The sequence below is a fragment of the Pelodiscus sinensis genome, chromosome 6 (assembly GCF_052426305.1).
Source record: "Pelodiscus sinensis isolate ZL-2025 chromosome 6, ASM5242630v1, whole genome shotgun sequence".
Lineage (NCBI taxonomy): Eukaryota > Metazoa > Chordata > Testudines > Trionychidae > Pelodiscus > Pelodiscus sinensis.
The window spans coordinates 11,733,616-11,757,690 of NC_143057.1; the positions used below are offsets into that span (position 1 = coordinate 11,733,616).

Below are 24,075 nucleotides of genomic sequence, written 5' to 3' on the forward strand. Positions count from 1 at the left end.
TTCCATATGTATTTCTCTGCATTTGTCAGTGAATTAATTATATATACTGATGTCCTCTCCAGCAATTGTTAGGTCTCTCTGGAGTTTCTTGTGGTCAACTTAGGAGCACAACCGTACACCCACTAAGTGAAAAGATACTTTTTGCCCTGAACTGCAGAAAGAGAAGACACCAAGGCTATGTATACACTATAGGTTCCCCCCCCACGCGCAAAAAAAGTGGCCTTTTTTCAAAAAAACTTCACCTGCATCTAGACTGCCGCTGCGTATTTTCAAAATTAAATCAGAAGAACACAGTGGTTTTTTCAACAGTGGTAAACCTCATTTTATGAGGAAGAACGCCTTTTTTCGGAAGAACTCTTTAAAAAAAAAGGCATTCTTGAACACAAACAGGGCATTTTCGAAAGAGAGCATTCAGATTGCCTGGGTGCTCTCTCTCGAAAAAACAGATCGCTTTTTTTAAGAGAGTTGTAGCTGTCTAGATGATCCCTTTCAAAAGAAGTTTTTTCGATTCTTTCGAAAAAGCTTTTTTTGAAAGGGTATGTCTACACTACAAAGTTAATTTGTTAGTTCTAACAGCCGTTAGATCGAATTAACTTTGATAGGCGCTACACATGCAAACCGTTAGTTCGAACTTAATTCGAACTAGCGGAGCGCTTAATTCGAACTAGGTAAACCTCATTCTACAAGGACTAACGCCTAGTTCGAATTAAGTAGTTCGAATTAAGGGCTGTGTAGCCACTTAATTCGAACTAGTGGGAGGCTAGCCCTTCCCAGCTTGCCCTGGTGGCCACTCTGGGCACAACCAGGGAAACTCTTCTGCCCCCCTCCCAGCCCCAGAACCCTTAAAGGGCTACAGTTCTGGCTACAGTGCCCATGCCAAGTGCAAGTCTGCCAGCACCCAGCCAGCAGACCCTGCACCTGGCATGGCATGAGCCAGCCACCCATTGCCACCCAGCCCTCTGCCTCTTCCCAGGACAATAAGCTGGTGGCTCCCAGGAGCCTGCCCAGAGCCGCAAGAAGCGGGAGCCCGCCTGGTCTAGTGCAGAGATCGTGAACCTCATCCAGGTTTGGGGGGAGGCCTCCAACATCCACAATCTCTGCACTAGGCACAGGAAAGTGGCCGCCTAGGGCAGGATAGCTGCCAGCCTGGCCACCAAAGGCCACATGCGAACCCAGGAGCAGGTTTGCATGAAAATCAAGTTGGTCCAGTGAGACCCCTGACCCTGAGCTTAGAATATAAGAACGGCCATGCTGGGTCAGACCAAAAGTCCATCTAGCCCAGTAATCTGTCTGCTGACAGTGGCCAATACTAGGGACCCTGGAGAGGATGGACCGAAGACAATGACCAAGCCATTTGTCTCGTGCCATTTATCTCCAGCCGTCCACAAACAGAAGAACTATTATGGGAACTAATGAAGAACTTTTCTTTATGCACCCTCTCCGCACCACTCATGCTTTTATAGACCTCTATCATATCCCCCCTCAGTCTTCTCTTTTCTCAGCTGAAAAGTCCCAGTCTCTTTAGCCTCTCTTCATATGGGACCTGTTCCAAACCCCTAACCATTGTAGTTGCCCTTTTCTGAACCCTTTCCAAGGCAAAAACATCTTCTTTGAGGTGAGGAGACCACGTCTGTACACAGTACTGAAGATATGGCGTACCATAATTTTTTACTTCCCCTCCTCCTTCTTCCCTTGGCTTCCCCCTTCCAGCTCCTCCTGCCAGGTTTTCCCCTCCCCTCTTGCACCCTCTCTCTTCCCCTCTTCCACCTCCTTTTCCCAGTCTCCCCAGAGGTTAATCCCCCCCCAGGTTTGTTAAATAAAGAGAGTGTCTATTTTTGAACATACATGTCCTTTATTTTTTACATCAGGAAGTGGGGCTAGGGAGGGGTAAGTGGAAGGAGGTGAGAAGGGAATGCGGTACGAGCCCCCGATGGGGAGGACTGGGGTGGCTCTGTGGACTTCTCGGGATGGAAGCTCTCCTGCAGGGCCTCCTGGATCCTGACAGCCCCCCGACTGACCACCCTCCCCCCCAGATGGCAACCTGCGGCAAGAGCAGCCGGGCTGATGGCCGAGTGCTGTGATGTGCCGAGTGTAAGCACCCAGGGCACTACAAGACAGAACTGCTTTGCTGTCCCTCATCGAGGTAGACAAGCAAGCGGGGAACCCTGAGAACTGTCTGTCCGGGGTGGGGGTTGGGTCCCTTTAAGCACAGCCCCTGGCTAGCCTGAGGCAGCAGCTCCACACTCTAAGTCCTAACCTGATGCCCTGCTGGCACTGGTTCCGGCCAGCCTTAACTTCGGTTCAGGGTCCACTCAATGTGGACATGCTATTTCGAATTAGCAAAACACTAATTCGAATTAGTGCATCTAGACCTAAAAACTAATTTGAATTATCTTAGTTCGAATTAACTAATTCGAATTAAGTTAGTTCGAATTAGTGCTGTAGAGTAGATATGCCCAAAGAAGCATGTAGTCTAGACGTATCCTAAGGGATTAAATTTCTCATAAGTGTTCAGCCTTGGTTAGATATTTACTGTTTATTAAGACTCCCTGAATGTTTGAAACTAATTTTTCTTCCTGAAACATATAAGTATACAATGGTTCATTATTGCTGATTATTCACGAGAGAATGCTGTTTTGCTTTAAAAAAGTCATAGAAGCATTTAGCCAAGGGGATTTCCCCTCCCCAAGAAAAGAATTAGCTAGTAAATAGTATTAAGAAAACAATAGATTTCTACTCTAGAAGCCTTGGCAATATTCTTTTAAGATACATGGAAAGTACCTTAGAAAAAGACTATAAATGGTAGAGGTAACATGAAATTATCTTCAAAGTCTCTTCCGAATCATATAAACATCCCATCAAGCATGCAGTAAGATAAACAGCATATCTGATTCAAGAAAAGAATTTTCTTGATTGTTTTCTGTGTACAAAACAATTACTTCCCTTAGGATATTAAACCAGATTTTTATCTCTAAGAAGCCCATTTCCTCAATAACACAAATTCAGACATGAAAACATTTTACCAAGCTTTATGTAGCTTGAAGATACATTTTGAAAGGACAAACCCAGAGTACCTGATTTGATAAGTGACTCAGAACACAGTTAGAAAAGTGCACTTAACTGCAGTGACAGACTGAAGACTAAAATCCACTAACCTCAGAATGGGTATAAAATAGGCCACAGCAGTTCAAGTTTCTCCACACTGTTCCAAGTGTTCCCGAGTCCTGGCCTTCAGAAACAAAAGGATCCAAAGAGCCTAATCTCTTTTTGTTTAAGTTTGTTTTTGCCCTCTGACTGTGTGATCTAGCCACTGCAACCAGTATGTCCATTGAATCTCCCCATTGCATTTAAGGGGAAGAGATGCTGGAGAAATGAAGAGGCTTATAACCTCTTTGGGACAATTAAATATTTACCTTTTCTATGCTGTATAAAGAAAGATTTTATTCGGCATCTACATCTACTCCAAATTTAAGAAGGAGCCCGGCTACTTTTAAGTAAAGAACAGAGAGAAAATTGGTTGCCTCCCTAGGAAACTTTACAGTCAATTGTTTCTTGTCACATGTACACAATTACTTTCTGTGCATATTATTTAGGTCTCTAACAGTAAATAAATGGTTTTAAAATAAGAGGTCAGAATGAGGACTTCTGCTATGAATATTCCTATTTGTACACATATTTGCATGCCTAAAATTTCTTCCCCGAATTTTCCTGTGATCAAAAGTTGGTTAACAAGATGTTCACAGGATGCTCACCGGAAAAAAACAAGCAAAAGAAGGGTTTGAACATGGTTGGCAGAATTGAGCGTCAAGTGAAGGTGCCTGTGAATAGCACTAAGGAAGCAGTCTGTGTAGAGGGTAATGGATGGACAGAAAGCTCCTGCTTCCGTTCCAGCACTTAAAAGGAAGAGGATGAGTTGTGGTGGGACTGAAATTTGATCAGGCCCATACCAACTGTACACTTTTGGTGGTAGGATAGTTTTAGGGTATAGATAATTGTGCACATGTGAAGGAAGAGGAGAGAGCTTTACTTAGATTCAGGGCTTGTCTTTTCCCATGTGGTAGAACATGTTACTAAGTAGGTTGTAGACATCTCCAGCATCCAAGTTGTTGTGGAACTTCAGCCAAATGCAATGCAGCACTAATTCTCCACAGGGTACATCATGCAATAAGTACTAGACAACTATGGCAACTGTCAGTTCACCCTAAACGCAATGGCACACATCTGTTCATGACATCTCAAAAACAAGAAATGAGAGGTACATGGTCATTTAGACCCCAGTCTCCTGTGCATTTACTTGTTGAATCACAGAGGGAATCAGTCTGGCTGCAGCAGATCATCGAGTAGCTCTTCGATGGTCCAGTTTGGGGCAACCTGTGAGTTCCGAAACCAACTATCTGAGGTGATTTTAATTTTCCTTTTGTTCCCTGGAGCCCCAGGACTCCTTTGCATTCTGTATCTTCACAATGAGCATTAAAATTAAAGAAATATATGTTCCTCTTTCCAGGACAAGCTTTGGAACGGATCCACCTTTAAAAAACCTGAATGTACTGAATGACCAGCATGACCTTTCTGAGGCTAAAAATGAAAACGGGCTTCCTGCTTCAGTTTTCTAGTAAATGTTATTGGCAACTGCAGCTTCTTTAATACTTTTGAGAGAACCCATACCCAATCTGCTATCTGTAGTCCTTGAAAATGAAGGATGGGGTACAACAGGCTGAGTTGTGGCACTGAAGAAATTGAGGAAAGCTAAGTGTGTGGCAGAGGATGGGAAGTCATCCCTTTAAAAGTCTGCTTTTGATCTTTAAAAATAAACTAATATCAACTACTCTTGATTTTCAGTCCTGTACTATGGCCAGGACTTAGAAGCACAGTATGTGAGATGAACAGAAAGTAATGAAAATGTTAATGTCTCAGCCTTGGGATTTGGGTGTTCAGGGCCAGTTGGTTTGCTGGCCTTGTATTGTGACAAAGATCAAAGGTATGATCTCCTTTCTGGGTCACAGCTGTTTATCAGATAAGCTTGTCTATAGCCTTGGGTGGAGGGAGGGACATGAGACTAGAGAATTTAAACCCAGTCATTAAGATAATTCTTCTTTAGTGTCAATTGTTAATTCTTGCCAAACTTTAGCCAGCCTAACCACACAAAATACAGCAGGGTAGAGTTCATTAAATGAGCAATTAACTGGACCAATACAAATGTTCAAGTAATATTGCACAAAAAAAGTTTTTTTTTTCCACTTTGTTTTAAGAGGCTGATAAAGTTACTGTCTCCGCAGTAATGAGGGCCTGAAACCCAATGTCTTGACAGTCTTCAATGTCCAAGCAGTAATAGATGAGCAAACGTCTATATGAAATCTTACTCAACTCCCATTTGCACACCATGGTCAGATTCCTTTTAAATCTCTATTCAGATGTTACACTTGTAATCTGGGGTTTGGTTTATATAATTCTGTATTTCCTTGATTTCAGTAATTCCAGATTATTGTATTTTGTGGTTGTTTATTCCACCTGCAAATTGAACAGGTGTTTTATGGATGTGCAAATGTAACTATCACTGGGCAGATTTGAACCTGGGATCACTGGAGCTTAATATAGGAGCCTCGACAGCAGAGGTGGCCAATCCATTCTGCGCAAAGACCCAAGATTTAAAAAAAAAAAAAAGCTCTGCCCCTTTAGGAAAATAGTGATAGAAATGAAGCCGTGTTAGTCTGGGGTAGCTGAAGCAAAATGCAGGACAATGTAGCACTTTAATAAACCATCTAATACATTAATAAACAATTCATCATCTAATAAACCATCTTGTTAGTCTTTAAAGTGCTACATTGTCCTGCATTTTCCTTTAGGAAAATGCATTCAAATGCGTTTAGAGGCTTTTTGGCCACATCAGGCTCCCTCCAACTGACGCCATCTTTAATGGCCGTGCCAGACAGGTCCCTTGCCCAGGTCAGCACAGGGAGCTGTGAGGAGAGGACCATTTTTGGGGGTGCAGGGGCGGCTTTATGAGCCATGGGGGGGGCACCTTTGCAAGCCACACCCGGGGGGAGGGAAGAGCTGCATGTGGCTCGTGAGCCGCGGGTTGGCCATGGCTGCTCTACAGCTTGAGCTATAAAGCCACCTGGCTCTCACTTGTTCTTCTCTGTCCACTGTACGTGGTCTAAATGCCACTACATGGGACAGTGAACTACACTCACAAAGGCTGCATCTAGACTCTTTTGAAAGAGGAATGTAAATGAAGGAGATCGAAAATGCAAATGAAGCACAGATTTACAAATCTTGTTCTTCAGCTGCATAATCGCATCCAATCACTTTTTTGAAAAAGGTTGGTTTTTTTTAAAGCAGTCTAGACGCGGTTCTTTCAGAAAAAAACAACACTTTTTCGAACCCTTATTCCTGAAAAAAATAAGGTTTACAGAGTTCTTTTGAAAAAGTCAACCAGAGAGGCAGGTGGGGTTATTTGCAGGCGCAAAATCAAACACTTGTTTAAGAGTTTGCAAGACTAGGCTTTACCTGGTGCTGGAGATCTATCTTCTGTGAGCTATAATCCATGGTGACTATGAGGAAAATTTCCATCCCATCCCCACCCACTCCATGTTCCTTCATATCCAGACTCCATCAGTAGATATCAGCAGTTGGGACATGTTTTTAACAGCTTATTTTGGAAGTATGAAGAGCTTTCTAAAAGTGCCAGAAGCTGTTGCAGATTCTGGGATGCTCTTTTTGGGGGGGGGGGGCGGGGGGGGGGTCTTTTGTCTTTTATACAGAACTACCAGTTTTAAGTTACCAGTCAACCAGGGTCAAAAATTAGGCTGTAGGAGGATAGACACTTAATCTGTACTGAAATACAATCTATTTAAGTTTTATCTACACTGACAACGCTATGCAATTTGCGGCCAGTCAAAACCTTCAAACAAACCTTTAAGTAATCCAAAAGGTCAACATACATTAGTTATACATATTACATCTTTCATGGCATAGTCACTGTTAAAGCCCAATCTCATGAATTGTGCAGTTTGTGTTGCCTTCTTCCGATGTGTTTGAGTACTTTTGTTTCCCCCCCCCCTTGTTTTCCTGGTGATTCTTTTTTATTATTACATCTGACTAGCAATTCAATCTCAAACCAAAATGTTCATCTGATCTAACTGAAACAGTGGTATGTCCTCTTCCAACTCTTGAGTTTATTTTGTTTAAATGATATGTATTAATGGACAATGAAAAGTTTGAAGAACAAAATTAATCTTTCACTGAATGTCAGAGAAATAGGGGGGACGTATTAGAAATAAGCTAGTCCAGGTTAATTATAATGGAAAGTTTTTCTGAACTGGTTTGTGATTTTCTTTGGGGAGGAGGGGGGTAAGAACAGCTACTCTCTCAAGCTGAGAGGCCATTCATCTTATGTTATTATGATTCTGATGCTATTCTGACCTGAGGTTTTATCCTCCTAAACTGTCATTTAAAATTTTTTATACTCTAGTAATTAACCTGAAGTGTAGTACTATCAGCAGCACTGCAATATGCTATTCAGTTTAAAACAATAAACATTACCCCAGGCAATGTAACCAAATTGTCCATTTACCTCTTGCATTACAGCTCCCTTACCACATCAAAGCAACCCTCCTTCCATTTAACACAGCTCATCTCACAACTTACACATTGTAAAAACCACACCTAATCTCTCTAATGAATCATCCCATTCCTACCTATCTCAATGTCTGCCCTGTATGAGAACCACAAACCACTCAAGATAGATGGTAAATTATATGAGCTGAGTTATGTTCCAATACCCAGACTGTCAAAAGAAGAGTCTCACTGGTCTAAGAATATGCAAATAAAAAGATCCTCTCATTCTTTTCCATGCTTTAGTATCTGAACTCTATTACATGTCTTCATATCCAAATAACGGAGTCTGATATAATTGGTTAAATTGAATCACAATTTTAAAAAGGCATGTCCCAAGAAAACTTAGCTGATGCAAACTGAAATACTGTATTGCTTTTCATTATCCCCAAAGTATACTTGTGAGACTGTTTATGTACTGGCACTGCTGGCTGAAAGCAGCAACAACAGTTACATACATCGAGATTCAACTGCAAGATCAATTCCTTGACTAGGCCTTCTAGAATGCCCAAGCATGCAACGAGACCTGAAATTGCAGGCCTCTTACATTCTTCTGCACCACCGATTTAAATAATTAATATTCATAGCCTAATACCATATGTGCTCTAGAGGGAAAGGAAGAAATGGATATACTTCAAACAGCATAACAACATTGAGGGTGTGTCTAGACTACAGGGTTTTGTCGACAAAAGTGAACTTTTGTCGACAAAACTATACCTGCGTAACTATACCACACTACCACTGAGTTCTGTTGACATAACGTCGACAGAACTCAGCAGTTTTGTCGACGCTGGTAAACCTCATTTCACGAGGCATAACGCCTTCTGTCGACAGAAAGCGTTATTGCATGTAAACTGTCCTTGAGTCTACACTGCCATGTCGACAAAGCAGCTTGCTTTGTCGACAGAACTGAATGTAGTGTAGACGCTCTTTGTCGACAGAAGCTTTGACGACAGTATCTGTTGACAAAACTTCTGTCGACAAAACCCTGTAGTCTAGACGTACCCTGAGACAGCACCCGTATCACCACTAAACCTGCACCTACTGATCAAAACCAAACTTCAGCAAGGCAATTTATTGATTCCTGTACCAGTACCAATGACAAAGATTCAGGTACAAGGTATTCTATGCATGATAGATCAACTGGAATTCACATGGAAGCCTCACCAGTAGCCCATGATAACAGACAGGACAACTTCAAACAAAGAAGCACATGTTACACCCATGTCTTTCTACTATAGGTGGATGAACCTACTGATTCTCATCCATTCCTCATGCACACTGCCAAATAAGAGAGGCAGTTAGTTTGAGCTATGCTGTATCAACCAGATACTTCAGGTACAGGTTACTCATTGCTACATTTGATATTTGTGTTAAGTCAGTAATATTAAATAGCCACCAATATCTAGTCAGAAGTTAGTATAAAGGTCTCTATATAGTAAGTGAAGATTGAATCTCTAACTGCAAAACTCACATGAAGATTAATTATGAGCTTGCAAACCAACATCTCCATAATAAATAATAGCCATACTCTTTTTAAAAATCCAAACAAGAACCAGCCATCTTCAAATGGCAAATAACTTCCAAGGACAATCTTTACTTACTACTACCATAGGTCAGGCTTCCAGCACATTTTTTTATATAGACAGAAAGACTTAATAATGGAAGACTGTTACCTTTAGCAGATTTTACCATTGTCTTAAATCTCTGTATGATGCAGAATGATCTCAATTTTTACTTCAATCTAGCTTTATTTTTGCACTCCCATGACTACAGGGGCGGATAAGAGTGCCGCGGGGCCCAGGGCAGTGCCATGGGGCCCCGGACAGCACAATTTTGCGGGGCCCCCCCTTTGACACGGCGCATGCGCGGGGCCTCTGGAAGCGCGGGGCCAGGGGCAGCCACCCCGCTCGCCCTGCCGTAAATCCGCCGCTGCATGAGTATTACAGTATGAGATTTTTTCCTACCGTACAAAGAAATTAACACTCATTAGACTACAACTGAAATTCACCATGTGCAGAGGAGTTCATGCAGCATTTCACTCCTTTAAACAAGGAATAAGTGGCTCTTCCAGATGCATAAGCCTCCATCTAGCTGTAATTTACTTCACATGATTATGAAGCTCCACATTTTTCAGTAGACTTTAAAAAGAAATTCAAAGAACTTTGCCTGTTATATTCCAAGTCTGCTTGTTTCCAAAAAAAGATACTGGACTTGCAAACTTTGTTCCCACACATTTTCAATAATGGGTAAGACAGCCTCCAGTTTGTATGTTGCATGCCAAATACAAACTATAAAAAAACAAAAAAAATCTCAAATGTGTGCTCAGTTGTGAGATGTTTAAAAATCTTAACATTGATACAAAACTTTAGCGTACCACTTAGTTCTCAGAGCCCAAACAGTGTTCCCAAACATTTTTTGATGCAACTGCAAATTGTTTTCTTGTTCTCTGCTCATAGTATTTCCACCAAACAGATCACTAGAGCCCTGCAATTTCACTGATACCCACAGATGAAAAGCAAGTATCTGCATGCACAGATGTGGATATCTGCGGATCATTTTTGCAGATACGGATGCAGATGTGGACACAAATTTTATATCTATATCTGGATCCTCATCCGCATCTACAAAAACGATACGTGGATATCCATATCTGTGGAAGTGGATGCTCGTGAATATAAAGCAGATGTCTGCAAATCTGCAGGGTTCTTAATGATGTGAAATCCCGGTTAATCATTTTACCGGTTAAACGTTAACCTAATGTTTAACTGGTTAACCGACTAAAGCAGGATCCAGGCTGGGGATCACTTCAGTTTGGCTGGAGCAGCCCCCAGCCTATGTGGTTCTTGACCTCATCCCCACCCTGGCGCTGACTGAGAGCAGCCCCTGTCCGCGGTGGGCCCTCTGTGGGGCTTGTAGCAGTCCCCTGCCCACAGCAGCAGGTGGGGAGCTGCTCCAGCCTCCATCAGTTACTACCCACTTAGGGTGATGCTTACCGGTTAACCTTTCACATCCCTAGTGCTCACATGGTAAGAGGTAAAACATGCCTACCAATCTTTTAACCTGAGTGGACACACAAATCTATGGATAATGTTGTACTATTTCTGACAGACAAATAACATTTGTTTTCTTTTTAACAAGAAATTCGTCTTTCCTCTAGGGTAAATACCACTTGAACTAAACTACTCGTAGTTTTATACCCACTAACTTAATTGCCTGGATTGTCGGAGGCCAAAAGAAGGCAGACTTTCTAAGAAGAGAATGCAGAACATGATGAACAAATTGGTCCACGCACAGCAAGCCCACTCTACAGAAATTCTGAATAAGCTATACTGATTTTAGAAAGAATACTGTTACACCATAGAGAAAAGCAGAGCCATGGCTGTCTGAAAATGGAGAAGCCAACTGAGAAAGGAGCAAATGCAGAAAAATTATTGTCATACGAAATAAGGCTTTTCATGGTCAGGCTACAACTTTGTAAAATAATATTCACATTTTCAGAAATAGCCAAGCATACTTTAATTCTAGAGCAGTGAGGGGCAACCTAAGCTAGTGATAAGTAGGGATGTCAATGTGTAGTTAATCACATGATTAATTAATAAGCCCAAGCTTACACGATTAACCAATTGACTCAGACTTTAAGGCCAGAAGGGACCATTATGATCATCTAGTCTGACCACCCCTGCACAATGAGGCCACAGAATCTCACCCACCCACTGCTAGAATAATCCTCTCACCTATATCTCAGATATTGAAGTCCTCAAACGTTGTTTTAAAGACCCCAAGATACAGAGAATCCTCCTGCAAGTGACCCATGCCCCATGCTACAGAGGAAGGCGAAAAACCTCCAGGGCCTCAGCCAATCTATCCTGGAGGAAAATTCCTTCCTGACCCCAAATATGGCGATCAGCTGAACCCTGAGCATGTGGGCAAGACTCACCAACCAGACACCCAGAAAAAAGTTCTCTATAGTAACTCCTGTCTTCCCACCATTGGCCTATTTACCACTGATAGTGAAAGGTCAATTAATTGCCAAGATCATGTTATCTCATCAAACCATCCCCTTCATAAACCCATCTAGCTTAATCTTGAAGCCAGATAGGTCTTTTGCCCCCACTACTTCCCTTGGAAGGCTGTTCCAGAACGTCACTCCTCTGATGGTTAGAAACCTTCGCCCAATTTCGAATCTAAACTTCCTACTAGCCAGCTTATATCCATTTGTTCTTGTGTCCACCTTGGTATTGAGCTTAAATAATTCCTCTCCCTCCCTGGCATTTATCCCTCTAATATATTTGAAGAGAGCAATCATGTCTCCCCTCAGCCTTCTTTTGGTTAATGTAAACAAGGCAACCTCCTTGAGTCTCCTTTCATAAGACAGGTTTTCCATTCCTCGGATCATCCTAGTGGCCCTTCTTTGTACCTGTTCCAGTTTGAATTCATCCTTCTTAAACATGGGAGACCAGAACTGCACACACTATTCCAAATGAGGTCTCACCAATGCCTTGTATAATGGCACTAACACCTCCTTATGTCTACTGTTAATACCTCGCCGAATGCATCCCAAAACCGTATTAGCCTTTTTCACGGCCATGTCACATTGGCGGCTCATAGTCATCCTGTGATCAACCAGGACTCCGAGGTCCTTCTCCTCTTCTGTTACATCAGTTGGAAGTATCCCCAGCTTATAACTAAAATTCTTACAATAAACCTGGGTTAATTGGTTAATCCTATCGACTACGTGCAGTTCCTCCCCCCTTGCAGCCTGTGATACAGAGGCAGCAAGGAGGGTGGCTGGTGGCAGCAGATATGCATAGGGAGATAGATGCAGTGGTGGTTATAGGGCAGGGCGAGCGGGGTGAAGGCCCGGGCCCCGCGCTGCAATGGGCCCCACGCCAAGCCGCCGCGCAGGGCCCAAACAGCTGCTTAGAACTCAGCTGAGCACCACGGCAGGAGGAGAAGGGGAGGGGCGGGGCGGTGATGTACACGGCCAGGGAGCAGGAGGCGAAGGGCATGACAGAGGCTCCAGGTCCCAAACGGCCATTTGGGCTCCGTGAGCGAGAGGCAGGAGGGGGAAGACTAAGGAGAAGAAAAAGAGAGAAAGAGGCAGGAGGGGGAGGAGAAAAAAAGAGAGTGAGGCAGGAGGGGGAAGAGACAAATTCAAATGAAAATTTTTAATTATTAATGCAGAATCGTGTTTAAGAATGACTTACAATTAAAATAAAAATTATCCAACTAAATTAAGTTTCTATCAAATTTACCCAATTCACATTTAATATAAAAATATCTTTCAATTTGCGCATTTGACGCCTTTTTTTCTATTTTTTCTCCAAAGGGGGGCCCTGCGAAATTGTGCTGCCCTGTGCCCCGCAAAACTCTCATCCGCTCCTGGGGAGATCGCTTTGAAGCTGGCTCTCCGCTTATGCTAGTTTCCTCAGAGCCTCTTCCTCCCCTCCCCCCAACACCTCCCACAGCGGCAGCAGTTCTAGGATGTTGTATCCTGCAAGCAAGGTAGTAATAAACTTCAACAGGCCTTTATTTACCAAAGGTGAAACTCTTTACAAAGCAGCCGCTGCTCCCCTCCGTAGCTCTCACTCAGCCCTGGCTCATCTCCTCCCCGCTCCTTCCTGTATCCTGTGCTTCCAGACTCCCAACAGCCAGTGCTCCCAGTTCTAATAATTACAAGTAGCATCTAAACACCACATTCCCTCCTCTCTTAAGAAGCTCTCTCAATTATAAGAAACATTGTTGTTCTAACCACAGCAACAAATATGGAATAAGACACTATACTGTTGGCAGAAATATTACACTGAAAACACAGTAAATACTACATAACATAGTCTCTAGTCCAGACAGGTGGTCGTCTGGGTCTGACAGACCGTCTCTCAAACCCCAGTTCCAGCGCAATGTCTTGTTGTGTTGGTGCTACAGTGAAGTCATACAATGCGGACTGGGTTAGGGTTAATCTCCTCTTGGTGCATAGGCAGGTGCAAGATAAGAAGCATTCTATACCCGCCTATCAGAAAGTCGATAAGTGTAAAGTCCCTTTTTCTCTATGATTTTAAGAGGAGATGTGAATTTATGGTCCCCATTGCATAAAATTCCAGATTTTCTTACTCTAACGAAGGAACCACACAAACTTTGGCTCCTTAGCACCCCACCGTTTGTCTGTGAAAGCCTTATACTTTTCTTGGTTTTGTTCAACTGTTTTTCTCACATCATCCTTGTTTGGTGCATCAGGTCTTGCCTTTAAGAATCCAGCAAAGTTCAGTTTAGTATTCATCGGTTTTCCATGCAGTAACTCTGCGGGTGATCTTTGCATTGTGGCATGTTGCATAGCTCTGTATGCTTGCAAGAAATCAGTAGTGAAGGTTAACCATGATGGCCCTTCCAGTTTAGCCATTTGCAAACTCTTTTTCAAACCCTTCGATTTCCGCATTGGCTTGAGGGTAATACAGGGATGATCTTCTATTTACATTTTCCTCTCTGCTAGAAAAGTTTCCAGGGAAGTAAATTGACTACCATTATCTGAAACTAGTTCTTTGGGGTTACCTTCCCTGCTAAAAACTGTAGAGAGGAACTTAATTACTGTAACAGAAGAGATCTGCGAAGTAAACGCTACCTCAGGCCATTTACTGAAATAGTCTATTAAAGTGATGGCATGACGACAGTCAATTGGAGCAGGATCAAAGGGTCCTATGATGTCAATCGCAATTTTTTCCCATGCAGAATCAGGAAGAGGAACAGGCTGTAATGGTCGGGTACACGTCACTGCTGTCTTATCATGCATTTGGCAAGTAACACAGGATTTTACGAATGCTTTGGTTTGGGAGTCCATCCCTGGCCACCAATACAGATCCTGTAGTTGTTGTTTGGTTCTGACAATTCCTTGATGAGTATCGTGTGCCAGGTGTATGAGTTTTGACTGTAATTCTTCTGGCACAAGTAGTGGGTGTGTACCTCGTAGCACACAGCCATCAAGCAAAGAAAGTTCATCCTGAACTTAAAATAAGGGAGCAAAACTGGGTCACGGTTTTTAGGGTTATTGGGTCACCTCTGTGTCAGAAATTCCCATAGCTTTTGTTGAATTGGACACGCTGAACAAGCAGCTTGGAATTGCTCTCTTGTAACTGCAGTAAGAGTGCTTGTGATAAGTGCAACTACTTCAACCTCGTCCTCCGGTGGACCATCTGGTGAAGACAAAGGCAATCAGCTATCACATTTTGGTTTCCAGGCTTATATTCCAGTTCATAATTGAAAGAGAGTAGTCTTGCAGACCATCTAGCAATATGATTTCCTGCTCTTCCCAGTCCTTTTGTGGTTAGCAATGTTGTCAAAGGGCTGTGGTCTGTGCGCAACTTGAATGTGCGGCCCACAGGTAAATTCTCCATTTTTCAGTAGCCCAGACACAAGCAAGTGCTGCTTTTTCAACTGTAGAATATTTTCTCTCAGCATCACTCAGTGTCATTGAAGCAAATGCAACAGTCCTCTCTGTGTTGTCCTCATGAAGTTGTGTGAAGACAGCCCCAAGTCCGTAATCAAAAGCATCAGTAGTCACAATTGTGGGCAATGCAGGACTCAATAGTGCAAGTACTGGACTATGTACAATCAAGTCTTCCACAGTTTCCAAACTAGCTTGTGCATCAGTTGTCCACACCAAGGTTGAACTTCTCTGTAGTAATTCTCGTAACGGTTCAATGAGAGAAGCATAATTGGGAACGAATTTTGCATACCAGGAGGTAAGACCCAAGAAGGAACGTAAGGTTTACAAATCTGTTGGATGAGGAGCATTTGAAATTGCTAGGATTTCAGGTTTTAGTCCAGCTGGTGAAATTGTATGCCCCAGAAAGGAGAGCTCTGTTTGTCTAAATTTGGATTTAGACAAATTGAGCTTGAGGCCTGCTATTCTGATGCAGTTTAGTACAGACTGCAGGTTACTGTCATGTTCCTCAGAAGTATTTCCAAACACGATATCATCATCCAGATAGCACTGAACTCCATGTTGATTCTTCAGAATCAATGACATTTGGAAGACACTTGGGACAGATGAAAGACCGTATGGAACACGTTTAAAACAAAATAGTCCCTCGTGTAATAAATGCTGTGAGGTCTCTGCTATCTTTATGCAACATAATCTGGTGGTATGCACTCTGCAAATCAAGAGTAGAAAACATCTTTGCTCCACAGAGTTCTACAAATACTTCTTCTATGTGAGGCAGAGAGTGGCTGTCAATCACAATAGCTTTGTTTGGCTCCCTTAAGTCCACACAAAGACGAATGCCTCCATCCTTCTTCTGTGTCACTACTATAGGTGAAACCCATTCCGAGGAGTCAATCTCTTCAATAATGTCCTTTTGAACAAGTTTTTTAAGTTCCTCTGAAACAGTTTCCCTGACTGAAAATGGTAAGCGCTGTAACTTCTGTGGTACAGGCATCACATTATGTCGCATTTTAACTTTATGCACAAACTCATAAGCACAGCCAAGTTTCTCCTCAACCTGGTCTTGGGTCCTAGCTGAAACTGGTGTGTGTACTGCAAGAGCGCTTTGCTGAGGAAGATCAATTCATCCATTAACTGCCCTGAGGTTTAAAGCAGCCAATAAATCTCTGCTAAGGATAGGAGTGCCTTTGTGGACAATGTAGAATTCTGCAGTTACACAGCAACACAGCAATCACCAAAAGCCGCTATTGCTGGCAGGCAGCCACGTACTGGAATTTGGTTTTCCAAATAGCACACCAAGTGAAGTTTGGGTTCAGTAAGAGGCACATCTTTAAAGTAATACAAATAGATGGAATCTGGTAGTATAGATGCTGCTGAACCAGTGTCCAACATTAGCTGAATAGGATGTGATTTGCCTGAAGGTGTGGCAGAAACGTGTACAGTGCACCTTATCTGTTCTGGAATACGTGCAGTAGTGATTTTGTCCACACTCAGCACAGTAACATCTGGTATGCATGCACCTGTTGATTGAACTGCCTACTGTGGAATACCTTAGCAAAATGCCCAATCTTTTTGCACTGATTGCACTGAGCTACTTTTGCAGGACATCTTGTGTAACTTGCAAGGTGTTGTGGGGATCCACAGCAAAAGCATGCTTTTGCTGTGCTTTGAATTTGCTGATTCTGTGGTTTTTAATTAGTTTTCCCCTTGTAATCGTTTGTCTGCAGTGATAGTGGACTTCCCTGCAAAGGAGTCACAGCCTGAACTGGGCCTCCTGTATCCATGCTCATTATTTTGGCTTCTGCTATAGCTGACTCAGTCTGGGTAGCAATGGGTATTGTTTTTTCCAGTGTAAGTTGTGGTTCTAGAAGCAAGCGTTCTCTTACACGAAGCATGATTGTTTTCTCAATGAGCTGGTCTCTAATCATCTCATCTGCTATATTCCCAAAGTCACAAGTTACAATCAGACTCCTCAGAGAAGCAATATATTGCATTATAGTCTCCCCTGGTTTCTGCTCACACTAGCGAAATCTGTAGCGATTAGCTACTACATTCACTTTTGGACAAAAAAAGTTCTTTAATGCAGTGAGTGCAGTCTCATATTTCTCATCTGCAAGGGGGAAAGTGTAAAATATACGCTGCCCTTCTGCTCTAAGGCAGTGGATTAGCAGAGCACGCTTTCTTACTTCAGAAATCTCTGTAGCACTGATTGCAAGCAGATAAGTCTCAAACATATGGATCCAGGCAGTAAAAGCAATTGGAGGCTCACCTGGCCTTTGCAGAAAGGGTGCAGGTGGGTTCAGAGACAGAAGATCCATCCTCATGGCCAAAATGTTGCATCATGCAAGCAAGGTAGTAACAAACTTCAACAGGCCTTTATTTAACAAAGGTGAAACCTCTTTACAAAGCAGTTGCTGCCCCCTCTGTAGCTCTCACTCAGCCCTGGCCCATCTCCTCCCCTCAGTCCTTTTTCCTGTGCTTCAAGATTCCCAACAGCCAGTGCTCCCAGTTCTCATAATTACAAGCAGCATCTAAAACACCACATGGGGGAGGGGAAGGAGGGAGCTGATGCTCCGAGCGGGGGAGATGGCTTGTCCTTCCACTCCCCCATGCTGCTGCCTCTGATAGAGAGGCAGCAACACGGGGGTGGGGAGGCCGGAAGGTTTTGGTACATGTGGGAAGAAGATTTCAGGCCGGCTCCCCGCGTATGTTGGCTCCTGTGGAGCCAACTGTCCCCTGCACTGATGCTTCCCTATCAGAGGGTCAGGGCAGGTGCGAGCAACTGCTTGGGCTCCTGCCTGCCCCCTGCATGTAAATGTGTAACCTCTAAAATTTCCAGCAGTTGCACATTTCCACAAATACCCAATCGTTAACATCCCTAGTGCTTAGGCCACGAGTGGCCCTCCTTCATTGCAGTGGGCCACAAGATTGTTGAAACCAAGATGGTCTCCTGGGATAGGGTACCTTTGCTAACTGCTCTTGCATACCTAGAATTTGCGAGGTATGCCTAGTGAACCATACCAGCACTTTGATTGGATGCAGAAAGAGCGCACAGCTCTCTCAATCAGCATGCACCCCACTTCACATGTACATCACGTTTGTAATACCAGTAGGAAAAAAACTACGCAGACCCAAACCAGCAGAATGTGGTAACCCTTTGCATGGGCAACGGTAAACAATGTCTTGTAGGCCACCAATAGAACCCTGATGCCTGCAAGTTGCCCACTCACTGTTCTAAAGCATGTTATTCTGCTCAACAATACTCTAGAATCTGAAATTCAGGGATACTGGATTAATCAGCTTGGGGCTATTGTGTAGGACAGTGTTTCTCAACCAGTGGTACAAGAGAAGGCACCCCCAGATGTACCCCCCCAGTACATCAACACAACTGAAATTTGGAGAAAACTGAATTTTTGTTTTAAGTTTTACAGCGCTTTATTATTTTTGTACTTTTTACACCAAAAATGTCATCGCCTGACCAGCTACGATTAAGTTGTTTAAACAAATGTGTTGCAACGGTAGAAAAAAATTGTGTGTGTCTGAAAACTGTAGGTATAGGGGGTACTTGATAAAAAAAGGTTGAGAAACACTGGTGTAAGAGAGCGGGAGGGGGGGGACTAAGAGGGAGGAGGTAGCAGGCTGGACATACTAGAGCAGACATTTTTCATACTTTTTCTAATTTCTTCACTAAACAACCAAAATACTGGACCTGTTTCACATATTAACATTTTTCTCTTATAGCACAGTGTTGGAACAGTGAGAATGTATTAGCAATATTTCCACTTCTTTTAAAGAAATTATGCCATAAAGATTAACTTACAAAAACAAAACTCAAATCCCTTGAAACACAAACAGTAGTCTTTTTTTCCATGGAGTACTACTTTCCTTTCTGGAATCAATCTTGCTCTCCTCATTGAAACCCTAATTTTGGCTTTGAGCCAAACTCCATTGAAGTCAATGGGGGATGTTATCATTGACACCCATGGCCTTTGGATTAAGTCCTTCAAAATTCCCTTGTTACTTGAAAAATTTCAGTATAGTTCCTACAACAAAATAACGTAGATTATAATGTCTATACATTGCCTAATAGCAAATGCAGACACGCTGTAGCAAAACACACATCGTGAAAGCTATATTTTGACCATTACTTAAAATAGCTCATGAGCAAATTTCTTGTGAAGTTATATAGATTTTTTTTCATATCATTTACTTCCAACAGTTAAAATGGGTGTGCCAATCCCAGACTTCCTTCACTCAAAAGGAAAAAAATAACCTGATATTAAAGGGGACTTTCAATTCAAAAGCTTCAATTAAAAAAAGGTTTCTGCTAACACCTATAACACATTTTCCTAGAAAGCCGGTTTCTCTCCTTTGCTACTATTTAGACAATCCTCAACAAACAAGAGAAGAAACTGTGTGTATGGGGGTGCGTGTCACAATGAAACTAACTATGGACAGGATGTGAACCCACAAGTGTAAACACTGTGAAGAAAAGACTTTTTTCCATTATATATTTCTTATTTTGGTATTATTTGTAATAACTAGAGTTAAAAAATGGCACTTCTGTCTTACAGCATACCTTAAAAATACATACAACTTTAATTCCTTATAGAAAAAAACATTAAAGTTGACTGACAAAATTATTGCCATTTTTCAAATATACCAGTCTCACTGTGTAACTACTTCATTCCTTAGATGCTCTTGCCCCAATTAGGTATGCAAAGTGGGCACACGCTTTTGTAAGAGCTGTATTCACATATAATCAGTCACCATATAGGACTTCTGCACTGACTGCCTGGGCACTGTGATAGGTTTTACTTTTACAAAAGTTAGCATGGTGACAGAATACCATGTAACATTGTCCAGCCCCCTGCTCTTAAGATTTCTGATGAAAATTTCACATCTGGAAGTTAATGAACAAAACATTTGGGGACCAAAGGAGACAAAATGGTGAAACAATCCCAAGGAGGAAAGCTGCTTAAAGAAATATTATTCTATTGGTTTAAACGAGACTTCTATTTAACTTTGGCCATGTTAAGTTCCATGAAAGATTTCACAGAACACTGTTACTTTATGATCAGGCCCTTCTGGAGCAATTCACTCCTCATTAAGGTACTCTTAGCTGTTCATCACAACTGTGTTACCGTCTGCCCTATTTAAACTCTTTGTACATTTAAGTTCCAAACAATTCCTCCTTCAATTCTGCATCATACATTTTCCAATAAGCTTCATCCCTGTGCAGACTGCTTTAACAGCTGTACAATTTTTTCCTGTGCTTGAAAGCAATTGTTTTTTTATATTTATAATGTACTGCAAACTTCCACTGACAACAGATTTCATCTTGACTAGATCTCTTAACACCTATTAGGATGAGTTAGTTTTTACCTACTTGCACAGATCAAGGTTTCAGTTACTAGCAGTTTTGTAGCTCACAAATGTTTTGGCTCACAAGCTGTTTTTCATTTTTAAGCCATATGTTTTGAAGTAGAGGGGAAAGGAAATACTAGTCTCCCTTCTCCTGAAGTTTTTCTTCTCTAACGATCTCTGTGAGGCTGGTAGTTACTGACTTTTTAAAATAATTTTAAATTAACAGTTATGCACTCAATTTCCACTACCCCACTAACAAACAAAATTAATACCAGTAAAAATCAAATTGCAGAATTAAAAAAGAAGGCTCTCTGACATATTTCAATATATTCTTTATTTATTTTGGTTAACTTCTAAACAAAACAAAAACCACACACACTCGCTTACAATATTTGGTATAAGAAGACAGCAGCTCTTTTTGAGTCATTAATGTGATTTTCAGATTTACAGTAGAACTTCAGAGTTACAAACAATTTAGGAATGGAGGCTGTGCATTACTCTGGACAAAACATTATGGTTGCTCTGAAAAATGTACAACTGACTATTGATTGAATACATCTTTGAAAGTTTACTATGCAGAAGAAAAATATACTGCTTTCCCCCTTTTTCATAATATTGTATCTGCTTTTAGGTAGGAGGGGGTGTGTGTCTGCTGCTGCCTGATTGAGTACTTCTGGTTCCAAACGAGGTGTGTGATTGACTGGTCAGTTTGTAACTCTGAGGTTCTACTATAAATACATATCTAAAGAACGGACCTATCAAAGGGCTTATATAATTACATACTTATACATAAAATCACAGTATCCAGGCCTGTATTGAGACACAGACAAATGTCAGTATTTCATCTGTTGCTGAAACCATCAGAGTATTTCATTTTAATGATATAGTACACTCATGCTAATAGAAGGCAGCATGGCATGCAACTTTGACTGCCAAATTGAAACATGATTCTCAGGCCTTAGCAACTCATTTTAAACTAAATCATACAACCTAAGGAACCTGACTAGAAAGAAAGAGAATCTTTCATGCCAAAAAAAGTCACTCACTCTCTTTTCCAGTAGTTCTGTCTAGCCAAAGTCAAGTCACAGTCAGCTAAAACTTAAACAAAAAGTTGTAGAAGGTGTGTTATCCAGTGAGGCTGAGAAGCTGAATGTTCTCAAATCTTCAAAAGACTGTAGCAATTAGGGAAAAAATCTCAAAAGAGCTTCTATTTCTCAACAGAAACCACAGATTTGCAAAAGTCAGAGAACATAAGAAAACAAGGAAAAAGGCCCCATGATTAAAGTTTGGAGCTACATATTATATCAATGGGACTCTGAAAAGGAAAAATAGTGATAAAGAGCAATCATAGAATTTTCTATTGAATTTCCAGGCAGAGAAGTTTCCACGTTGCCAAAAATACACACACGGGATGGGGAAAGAAGGAAAATAAAGGGCAGGAAAGAAACAGAATAGATCTCTCCAATTCTTGTTTTACTCTGGTTCTGCTCTCTTCTTTCTTGCGCCTCTTTCGCCTCCTTTAGTTTACCTTCAGCTGCCCTTTTGTCTATAAACTTTGACCTCAAAGCTCACTGTTCTCTTAACAGTCTGTAATTCTGCATTCCCATCTGCTCTTCATTCATTGAATTATAGTCCTTCCTTTTGTCCATTTTGCAAATTCCACTAGATGTTCAGACTGTACTTGATAATGTTGGCATTAAAGTTTCAGTCTCTATTGAGCAAGCTTTTCCTTTAAGTGATTGACAGGAAAAAAAGAGGTGGAAACCACTTAAATAGGACTTTTCAGTGTGTGTCTGGTATAAAGAAATCCAGGGACATTGTGTGGAAAAGCTGGATTGGCCCCAAAGTACATGAACACTGGCAGCACTATTATAATGTCCATTAATGAAAGAAACTACTTATTCCCAGGATTTTTTTTAATGGTTTTGATAATTAGGTTATTCCAGAAGAAACAAAAGACTACCTCTACTCAAGTTCAACGGGCAAAATATTTACAAGACAATACACTATATAACATACACAGAGAGTAAAGAGGTGATGCACACTAAACACCATGTTCTCTTTGTTGCTACATATATGCACCAATATATTAAGCAGATCAAAAACTGATGACAAAATAGAAAATACACACATCCGTTTTAGAAATCTATGAATTAAGAAACCTATTGGTAGAAATCGATATGTCAAGTTCCCAGCAAACAGGGTGACAGTTCTGCAGGAGGACAGGAGATCCAGGCAGTGAAAGGGTTAACCACTAAGAGCAGGAACTCCTCACCTGTATCAAACACCTCAGCTAGGATGGAAGTAATAAGTCCAGGATATCTTCAGTCTTGGACATCAAAGACCATATGGCATCAAAGAAGAGACACAAAATAAACTTTAAGCCATTAGAACCATATTCCAGAGCAACAAGTACCTAAAATTCCAACTTCCAACTCAAAGCGAAGTCCCTCCCCTTCCTTTGATCTTTTTTGGTTGCTCGGAGCTAAAAGCCAGGCTGCGGTTGGAATTATGGAAGGGGAGTAACGCAGCGGGGAGAGAGAGAGGGAAAAAAAGCAGCTCACCCGTTACCCTTTCCGTTATGTCAACCCCTGACAAAAACTCAAGGGAAAAAAGCCACTGGAGTACCTATAACAAAGCCGAATGTACAACGAAGAGGGCCATCCCCTGCGGAAATACACACGCGCTCAGGTCGATTTCCACCGGTCCTGCGTGGGGCGACTCCCACGCCCAACGTAGCACTGGAGTAAGAGGCGAGAGGGGCCCCCAAAGGATCCGGAGTCGCTCCGAAGCCACAGACGCGTCCGCCGCTTACAACGGCGGCGCGGAACCTCGCGCAAGTTCTTCAGCCCCCAAAGCAGTGTGAACGGCAGCACTTCACCCCAGCACGGGGGGGGGGGCAAGGGACCCCCGCCACCCCAAAGCCAACACTGGGACCCCTGCGGGGGCGGGGCGAGGATCAGGCCCTCGGGGAGGGTTTGTCCGGCAAGGGGAGCGGCTGGGGGGGGGGGGGGACGGAGCCCAGCCCGGCCAGGCTCCCCGCACCGCTCCCCCAGTTACCTGCAGAGCCCGAGCTCGCCTCCTCCTGCAGCCGGACCCACGCGGGACAGACAGACCCGCCCGCAGCCGGAGACCCGCCGCCGCGCTCAGCCCGGTCACTCTGCGGCGGCAGCGCCGCGCGGGGGGCGCGCCCAGGCGGGCGGCAGCGCCAGCACCATCCTCCGCCTCCTCCCCCGCCGGGCGCCGCGAGCCAGGGCAGCCGCCGGCTCCGGGCAGAGCGAGCTGCGAGCGCCGGGCACTGGGGCGCCGCCTGCTGCGGCCGCCGCCCCCGCCCTGCAGGGGGGAGAGCGCCCCCCTCCGCCCTCCGCAGGCGGCGCCCCGCCCCGTGCTCAGACCCTCCACTCCAGCTATCCCGCCCCCGAGCTCAGCACCCTCTCCCACCTGCCTTCACACCCTGGCAGCTGCCCCCACCTCCATGTTCGTTCCCCTCCTCCCACCTGTCCCCCACATCTCCAACTGCCCTCACCCCTGTGCTCATGCTTCTGCCCCCACCTGCCTCACACACCCTTCCAGCTGCTCCCATCTGCACCCATGCTCATGTCCCCCCCTCCATCTGACCTACACACTCCTCCAACTGCCCCATTCTCATGCTTCTC

General features: G+C 43.1%; 1 protein-coding gene across 5 annotated transcripts in view; it reads right to left on the reverse strand.

Annotated features, from left to right (window-relative positions):
* Positions 1-23,750, reverse strand: part of LPAR1 (lysophosphatidic acid receptor 1) — a 100,545-nt gene extending 76,795 nt beyond the window's left edge. The window contains exons 1-2 of one of the 5 annotated variants that reach the window (XM_075931439.2): positions 23,480-23,750; positions 22,695-22,748 (exon numbers count right to left, since the gene is read on the reverse strand). The gene's annotated coding sequence lies outside the window, so the exon portion shown is untranslated. Of the gene's footprint in view, positions 1-21,465; positions 22,630-22,694; positions 22,941-23,047; positions 23,401-23,479 lie in introns of those variants that run through there. The other 4 variants (XM_075931438.2, XM_006117990.5, XM_006117989.5 and 1 more) reach the window with 4 other exon arrangements.
* Between the last annotated feature and the right edge of the window lie 325 nt (positions 23,751-24,075).